Source organism: Priapulus caudatus, unplaced genomic scaffold (assembly GCF_000485595.1).
Source record: "Priapulus caudatus unplaced genomic scaffold, Priapulus_caudatus-5.0.1 Scaffold269, whole genome shotgun sequence".
In the NCBI taxonomy this organism is placed as follows: domain Eukaryota; kingdom Metazoa; phylum Priapulida; class Priapulimorpha; order Priapulimorphida; family Priapulidae; genus Priapulus; species Priapulus caudatus.
The window spans coordinates 59986-69881 of record NW_014577330.1 but is presented as its reverse complement, the minus strand read 5'-3'; positions in this window follow the sequence as shown (position 1 = coordinate 69881).

The window sequence follows — 9896 nt, the reverse complement described above, 5'->3', positions numbered from 1 at the left end:
GGTCCGCTTTTAGGTCAATTAAGGCGGCGAGTTATAGAGCGGAAGCGAAATTATGATCATAGGTGAAGGTCGTAGTGACCTGCGGTTTGCGTACGCGACACACCCTCCCAAGATGTTGTAGATACCAAGTTTGTAGCGCTTAGTCAATTAGGGCGAGTTTATAGAGCAGAAGGAAATATGATCAAGCGTCAAGGTAAAAGATCAAATAAAAGGTCGGCAGTGATACCTGGTTTTTGTACGCTGCTCACCTTCTCCCCAATGTGTAAGTATACCAAGTTGGTTAGCGCTAGGTCAATTATTGGGGCCGATGTTAGAGCGGAAGGTAAATATGATCAAGGTCAAGGTCGCAGTGACCTGGTTTGGGTAACGCGTCACTTCTCCCCAATGATGTGTGTATACAAGTTTGGAGCGCTAGTCAATTTACGGGGCCGAGTTAGAGAGCGGAGGGACAATATGATCAAGGTCAAGCGTAAAGTCAAAATAAAGGTCGCAGTAGACCTGGTTTTCGGTACTTTCACACTTCTCCCAAGATGTGTAAGTATGCCAAGTTTGGTCACGCTAGCGTCAATTAGGTTCGAGTTATAGAGCGAAGGCCGAAATTCTCTGCGGGGAGGCTGCGCGGGAAACATGAAACCATAGGTATCCCCGCCGACTTTCGTCACGGGGGATACAATTAACAGTTTGTTACATTGCAATCATTAGATGTAAAATGTAAGGAAGTACATTATTAATTTACAAATATTCTTTCCCGCATATTAATTTGCAAAGAAAAACAAAATCACGTAAAAAAACCAAGGAAAGACAAATAAATAATAAGCATCACGACTGAAAATGGCACGTAATAAAAACATCCTGCTTCAGTATACTTTGCAGGAAAACCAGTATTAGAATTGCACTTATGTGTGAGTATTTGTGCTACCATAACCAATTGCCCATTTACTAGCGGCAGCCACAATAATCACTCCTTGGTTAGAGACTACCAAGAAAAGAAGTCTAGTATTTTGACACATGGCACTTCTAAAAACTATTCATTCTGCGGGTTTTTCTAATGTACACACTCATACCTTAAACTTGCATTAAAATAAATTGTTCTGCTTCTTCACACTGAACGAAAAAGTAGCTTGCACTATAATACCATATATTATATATATATTTTATATAGATATCATATCAGAAGTAGATAATTGGAGAAGGAGTGACTTCAATAAACAGGGAGAATTCGTCATTACTAGCCTTATAATACCTTACGATTTTACTACGCGTAACCAATCCAACTTGCAGCCTACAATCGTACACAGTACATTCGCTAGCATCGTGCCCGAAAATCGCTTTCCTGTACACCCGCATCCGAGATACAGACTAAAACGTACGACACATTTTTCCATTCCTGTTGCCAGCAAACGTCATACGTGTTTATCGGCGAAATTAAACAAAAGCAGCTACTAACGCCGCGCATTGCGGTCTGGCTCGCTGCGGAGATTGCTGCTGATTGTGGTGGGGCGGCATGCGTACGTGGGGGGGCATACCAGTTGTATGCGGTATGTACTGTTCTATGTCGGTCAAGGTTATCTACGCCCGAGGTAGCTCGCATGCTCCAATCTCCCAGCGTGTCAACCGCATCGCGAGCGTAGTAGCTGCCTTTTGTTTAAATTTCGCCGAAAACACGTTAGCAGTTTGCTTGCAACAAGAATGGAAATCCGTGTCGTACGCTTTAGTCTGGTATCTCCGGATTGCTGTGTGTTATTACGAGGAAACGATTTCGCACCGATGCTTAGGCGAATGTACTGTGTACATATTATGAGCTCAAGTTGGATGGAGTTACGCGTAGTAAATCGTAGGTATTATAAGGCTAGTAAATGACGATTTCCCTCGTTTATTGACTATTATCTACTCCTGATATATATATATGCAATATATAATATAGCACAAGTTACTAATAATATATATAGTATATATATGCTATAGGATATTTGCAATTTATCCCATACAAAGCAAAGAGTTCTGCGCACAATGTTTGCTTCCAGTTCCAATTATAGGCGATTGCATTTTCATTGCCCATCAGCCGAACAACGATACAGCAGTAGCCTCACACCTGCGGTGAGCGATATCTGTCGGGCAGCTGGCAGATGTAGGCTTTACAAGCCTATCTAAGAGAGACGACAAATAGCACGGACAATGCTTCACACACCATTCAGATGATAATGCCGAGTGCATTCGCTCATATTCTATGTGTAAAGCAAAATAACATGCGGCATTTAAAACGGTCTTTGTTAATTGGCCTTTAAAGATTGCAAAAACCTCGCCAGATATATACGCTCGCATATATTAACCTTACTTATGAGCTTGCATATGTTGCAAAATTATACTACAAACTCATTTGGGATTGCCGTACTTTCATAACATTTGTTTCAAAATCTAATACGAAATTACAGCGAGCGATCGGCCGTCGATTCGTATTAACCAGTTCCTTTCTAAGCATAAAACAAGTTATAATTCAATTATTCGATGTTTATTCAGTACAAAATTGTGAAATTGTTTAAACCATATCGTTATCTATATTATACTTATGCAAATCAGGAAACAAATATAGTGTTTTCGTTCCAGAACTATTTGCACTAGTATAGGCTACTGCTAGCCTGTGTAACATTTACCGCCGTCTCTCGGACGCGATTTTGAAAATCCCAATGTTTGTAGCACTTACTCTGGATCAATGGACATTTTGTGATGTTTGCACACTGTAAGTATGCTCACAGTAGGCATTATAGGCCTTTTTGTTGCGAGATTTATCCATTTTTAACGCAAAACAGATACTTTTCAGTGCATTATTAAGTGCCAAAGAGACACAGTTTTGTACAGAGAGGAATTTACGAGCACTGTGACTATGTGGACTGGGTTGTAAGATGACAGAGCACAAGAACCACAAAAGTATTGCCATGAATGCAAATGCCATCTCTTCAGAATGAAATAGTCTGCATGAAAGGAGTATCTTTTGGAAAACACCCTTGTATGTGACCCCGCAGCTTCTCCCTCCTAACATGTTACACAAGTAGAGTACAGCTATGCAGCCTACAGCTATACTAATTAGCAAAATGACAGCACAAACGGTCCTAACCGTTGCTCCTACTGCCTGACTATTACTACATTAGCTAGTGAGAATCATAGATTATAGTGGAGTCACTGTGAAATCAGCCACTGCAAATCATGCTGCTTTGCAAAAATCTAGCAAGTTAATCACTAAAAGTTGTGCCTTTTACACTCCGACGACACGTGCCAGCCACGTTATATAATTGGGCATAGAATTTCACAACACTGATACTACCATCAAATTGACTTTCTTCTCACTTTGTTAGCATATGGCGATCACTGCCTAAGACGTCCTACAATGTTCATCAGTCTTCCCTGCCGCGGAACTAAAGATCGAAGTTTTACACAACTATCCCTAACCTCGAGAGAGGGTGCTGATAGAGCTACATCTGGCCCTACGGTATTGCTGTGCTAATCACAGGGAACGACGCACGGTCTCCGAAGAACACTCCGAGTACAGTTCTCACAGGCATTGCCCGACTACCCTGCCGTTCTAACGCGTGCTTTGGATATCACCTGCGGAAAGAATGCAGTAATGACGATGAACTTTATGTTTTTATGAAATAACAATCTAATTAGCAGTAATCACCATAAAACAGACATTGATTAGTTTAGGTTATGCAGGGTGGAAAAATGGAGTAGATGTCAACCATGTGTGCATGCCCCAACCAAATGAGAATATTGCACTGGCACGTCATACGGTAAAACACTCAGGGACACACGCAGAGCACCAAGTTTGCTTTGACCGCACCTTTAACTACTCCAGATCCACTTCCCGCCATCATCTGCTGACACAGCCACCAGGCTTATTAAAAACAGCGCGCTCCAGCCGACGTGCCCAGCTGAAAGTCAACAACGGCAAACGAGGGCCGGGTTTCGTCGTAGACCCCCCCCCCCCCGTGACTTACCTGTGGACATGATCGTGATCCAGCAGTTCGTACTTTCAGCGTGAATCCAACTTTGACCTACCGACGTTGCAGACGTAGAAGCTTCCGTAGCGCGTTCGTCGGACGTCAACTGGGTCCCGAACTCTTAGCAGCTGCGAGCGACGTGCTTTGCACAGCGCTTGCCAGCTCGGCAGTTCTTGTACGAAAACATTCTGCAAAATCGCACTCGACAATCGAAATCTTTACCACGTGTCCACGATGCATAATTAAATCGCCACCCCCCTTGATCGTTAGCATTGCATGCGAATCGTTCTGACTCATTCCGAAATAGAATGTGCGGTAGCGAGTATTGCTTACCTATCCTTAGGTGTTATATAAACCTAATATTTCGACCCCCACACATTTTGACAACATTTTATAACGTAAAACATTAAACCGTATTATGTCTGTACATCGCAATACGTGTTAAGCTGAAGTCAGGACTTCACTTGTTATAGTATCTGGACGGCCACAGCGGACATGATTACCCACATTACTGTACAGGCTTCGAATTGAGCACATCCTCGTAGGCATAGAGCACGGCAGAGCCTGTATAGTAGCCGATACGCTCGAACCCCTCAGAACCACCCTCAGGAAGAAAGTCACCAGTGTGAATAAGAGTAACCAGATGGTCTGAGCTTTCTGCTAGGCATATCTACAATTTGAAATTTGGGTGATCTTAATCAGTGACAACACAGACTAATTCCAGAGCGCGATAATGAAATGCTGGTTCGTCGCACAGATTGAAAACGTGTAAACGCTAACAATGTCCGCCAATGAAATTGCGCCCCAATAAAATTCTGAAGCTAGTCATGCATTTCAATGAAACTATTCACTCCTCTCTCTCATCAATGCCACTAGCAAATACAGCATGAAATGAAATTGCCAATGACACTAAGTAGCTCACCTTGGGTATGATAGACAAAGAGAGATAATATTTAAAATTTGTAAGTGTTTCGATTTATATGGAACCGAAATTTGATCAAATGTCCTCTATTCCATGTCCTATACTATAAATTTCACTGCTTTGTTTCGGGTTAGTTCCTTGATGCCAAAATATGTTTCAGATCTGAAGATCTGAAATCTTGGCGAGAGATTTCGCTACGCCTAAATGATCGCATTTCGTTTTTGATTATCGTGCAAATTAAAAGCATAAATATTTCAATCAAATTACTGTAACGAAGAATCTAAAACACAATATTACACGTACGCGTATATTAGGTAGGTAGGTGGTAGGTAGGTAGGTATAAATTCAAACAAAATCGAATGAATCTAGATGCCGCCATTTCATTTCTTGCAAAAAGTGGGCATGGCTCGGAAGTAGGTCGACTGGCTTGCCTCCAAACATAGGACGTTCAATTCTCGGCCGATAGGGTAACACTACTGTATGCCAATTTGAAACATGTAGGTCAAACGTTCTCAAGTTATCGTTGGCCGTAGGACAATGTGACGGACAGTGACGGACGACGGACGGAGCGTACGACGGACAACGCGCACATGCGCAAATTAGCTCATCTTTGACAGGTCAAGGTGAACTAACAAAGTGGCGCAGAGCGACAGCTCTCAACTGACGTTACTGTAGCCGGCTATTCTTCTGACTTAAAACTCACTGGCAACTGAAATCAAGTGCGCCCTCCCGCCACCGCGTTGATTAGGCTTTGCTATCGGTAGACTACAGTAATAAAGATATAGCTGTGTAGCTTTAATGACTCGCCATATTAACCGTTATCATGGATATGCGGCTCTCGAGCCGCGAGCGTAGTGGTGGTGGTGGGGAGGGTGGGGGTGGAGGGTGGGTGGAGGATGGGGGCCGAGGTGGGGGAGGGCGGCTGTGAAGCGGTGTCTCTAATAACAAAAGCAGTCAATCCTTTGTTAACAGTCAACAAATCCATGTTTAACCCTCTCTTGACGGTCAAAAGATATCAGCCGACACTTACTTTTTCGGCACGTCAGCAGTGGAAAGAAAAAAACACATTTCATGCGTCCTTTCAATAAAGCCCAGTAAAATGCGTAGGTCACCGCTGAAACAAAAAAAGTTTTGCAATCGCCTCCGTCAGACCATGTCCTCAGAAAAGGTCAAAAATCTGTCCCTGTGCTCCGACTTGACCTTTGGCACCAGTGACCTCCAATTTCGGCACATGATGCGCTTTCCTACCATGATGCATATGACACCGACTATCACGAGCCTAAGGTCGCAGCCGCTTTTTAGATTTGTGGCGCAATTCTGCATTTCCTCCTATACCTTAAGTTAAGAGAGGGAATGTTCCCCTTCTTCTTCTTACACCTTCTTGACCTTTGACCTTTGCCCTGGGCTTTAACATACCAAACTCGTTTTCGGATTACCCCCCCACCCCAACGCCCGAATATCGTGAACCGTAACCGTATCGAGCGGTTTAAAGATTCTGGGCCCCCCCAACTGTTGACGCACGGCGCTACGGACGACGGACGCACGCTCCATGCGATTCGACAAGCTGCATCTGACTATGTTAGATGAAGCTAAAAAATATCGTTTAATAGTTGCGAAATCACGATGATTTCTTTCCTCACAGACGCTTGGAAGACGCCCACTTCTTAATATGCTCCACTACGTAAATCAACATACGGACAAGACGGTAAAAAAGGCTGTACTGAGGACGAAATCAGTCGTACCTTTGCGTCATGGTTTGATGTCGGCCATTGCCAGCAGCCTGTCGACAACGCGGCAGAGTGCTCTCCCGCCCAACAAATCTTCGCCGAATTCTTCAGTTAAGCTCAAAACTCTTGTAGAAGCAGAAGCGGATCATCGCAGATGACAAGTTAATCTTACGAGTGATCACGGAGCGTCACACATGTGTTAGGTAACGCGTGAACTACACACAGCGTTTCTCGAATTAAGCTTAACATACTGTATACGCCATAATTTTTCGCGCGTACGATATTTTTCACGAATTCAAGACATGACGGACAATTTTCCAAGTGGTTAACTTTCGCAGTCAGTGTGAATTATGAATTAGTTTGGTCATGAACTAGGTCGCGTGTTGTTATTTTCGCGGGTCGAGACGCGTTCGCAAAATTCGCAAAAATTAAACCACCAGCGAGATATACAGCGATATTACAGTATACAAGTGCATGAAGCGAATAAACCGGACTATGGCCGTCTCGTTGAATCTGAGAAAGATCTGCAGCCGGATTCATGCCGGCGAAGCGCGAACAGCGCCACCTGGGTGGCGCCATTTCATCCGAACTCGCTGCTCTGTATTAGAACAATTTTACGGTCTATGTCAATATGGGCCTGTATCGGTCCAACTTGAGATTGTGGCGCTACTGGCAGAAACCTTTCGACTATGACACGTATGGCGAGAATAAAATCAATGCGTGTAATTGCTAGCTTTTTTTGGTTGCGCGCGTTAGGTTTTTCTTCTAGAAAAGCGATATCGAATTTATTTAATTCCCACGCGCCTGACTTAATTTCTCGTACATATCGCTACCCTATAGATGGCGCGACAGCGCTCTCTGCAAGTCATTTTGCAAAGAATTTTCTTTAGACTGCCCCGCGGTGCAGAGCTTTGACACGCCTCCACTAACTCATAACTTTAGTGACGAAAGAGACTTGCCGAAATTAACGTCCGTACCAGTCTATCTGAAGTGTGACGTCCCAGCTAATTCATCGCAGCCATCTTAGAAACACGGCAGGCCTGACTGATTATTGTTGTTTACACTGATAGATTGGCACTAGACGTTATGTGTGACACAATGCCACCAGCCGTATGTCTGTAGCGTCTGTTAATTACCCCCCATGCTTTAGAGGTTCGGATCATTGACGTCAGACTTCAAGCATGTATATAATATAGCCAGCAGCATAGGCGTACGGCAGGCAGGTAGGCGTAGCGCAGCGCGCGGCCATTCCGCATGTAGCCGAGACAAGCCAATCGCCTGTTCCAGCCCGACATGTCACGCAGACGAAGGAACAGAAGAGTCAGATACAATTCTTCGGTTACCGCATTCGGAATTCGAATTGGATTCGGAAGAAAGATCGAGCGCCCGCCAGTTAATGTAAGCGGGCTATATAGTACTACAGTTAATCTCTACGATATTGCTGGCCGAGATATTGCGCGTAATATCAGTCTCCCCAGGCTCTCAGTAGAATAATATATATTGCCGTGAAATTGCACTATTTGGCCCTTTCTCCATTGTGGTGTTGATTAGTCTGATAATATACATTATATATACATCCATACTATGTTATAAGAGCAGAATAATTCCTTATTACTATTAGTAACGATATACAACTATTAGTCAGTCTACGCAATTATGAAAGTTCATGTTTAATTTCAACCGCGTTTGTTAGCTATCTGCTACTATACTCTACATAATTCTCATCAGTACAAGTACCTCGCACTACACTATAACTTAGTGTAGCGAAAGAGCGATTGCCCGAATTAACGTCCGTGACAGTCTAACTGGAATCGTGACCGTGCGTTATTTCATATCGTAAGCCATGTCCTGTCTCCCTGTCACGTACGTGCGAGGTTTTTAATGAACCTCGTTGAGGACCCGGGGCCGGCGCTCGGCATCTCCTCTCCTAGCCCGTTTTGCCGTTTTTTTGCCGCAATATATTCCAATCGTAACAGCCACTGCAGCAAGATCAAGCCGCGTAAAAGCACACATCTGACGATAAGTTTGTTCTAGAACTGAGGCAATTTGCCACTAGCGGCACATTAAGACTGGTATACATTCCACACCTACGGCTACGAATTACCTTAGGTAATTACTACAGTACATGTTACGATATGAAATTACTACTAAGTACTACTACTAGTACTAGTAGTAGTAGTACTATAAGTGTACCAGCACTACTAGTACTTAAGTACTAGTAACACCAGGACCGCAGGAGCTACATAGTAATAGTAATAAGTGACTAACTCTGGTTACTAGCTAATTGAAGCTTACTCATAATGTACGAAACCCTCACACCATATACCTCTAACCTATTTATTGATATATATTATAGGTTTATAGTGATGTAAATGACATTGCGTGTTTATTGCCCATGCCATACATTGGGGGCCCCATATAATTATTGGGAGCCATGTTCGTGCTTATCTTGAAGCCACTAGGGTACTACTTGTACCTACGACGCTAGGCAAGAAACGGCTCTTTCTGGGTTAGAATACCTAGGCTATACTCAGACAACAGGCCACTTGGAAGGCGTTTTCAATAAAATATAATGCTAAACTAAATCGCGAAATAATTTACTACGAATTTTATTGTTCTAGTATAGGGCCTACTCTCTTTCAAGAAGGTGTGCGAGAGTGCAAAGGCTTATATAGACTAGCAGGCCGTAGCGCAGGGGGGTTCGGGGCGTATCGAACGAACCGCCCCCCCTGAGCCCCTCCCCCAAGCCAAAAAATTGTTTTTTTTGGAAAATTTGCAAGAATTTTCGCCTCAGGTCGCCTCCATTTTAGTGTCAATAATGTGGCAAAATCTCCATCCGTGCGGGAGGTGAACAGTGGACACCCCTCCCACGCACCCTCCCCCGCCGTCGTCGCTGTGGCTCCCTCGCCTGGTCGCTCGCTCCCTGCGCGCGGCTCGAGAGCAGGGGCGTGCTACAGGAGGGGTCCAGGGAGTCCAGCCCCCCCTTGTTCGCGCAGAACACGCATCTGAGGGGGTGTAAGCTTGTATTAAAAAATTCCCATGGGGCCCCTCCTTCGCGTCCTCGGCAACTAATGGGTTACGGTTAGGCCCCCCTGGTACAAATTCCTGTAATGCCGCTGCCCGAGCAAATTGGCCAAGCATTTGAAAACAACGCGCCCCACCCCATAGAAAGCCTGGTCTAAGGCTGGTAGGACTCTGCTCACCCGACCTCGATTCGCATTTGAGTGAACTAAGCTAAGCCGAGGAGGTGCG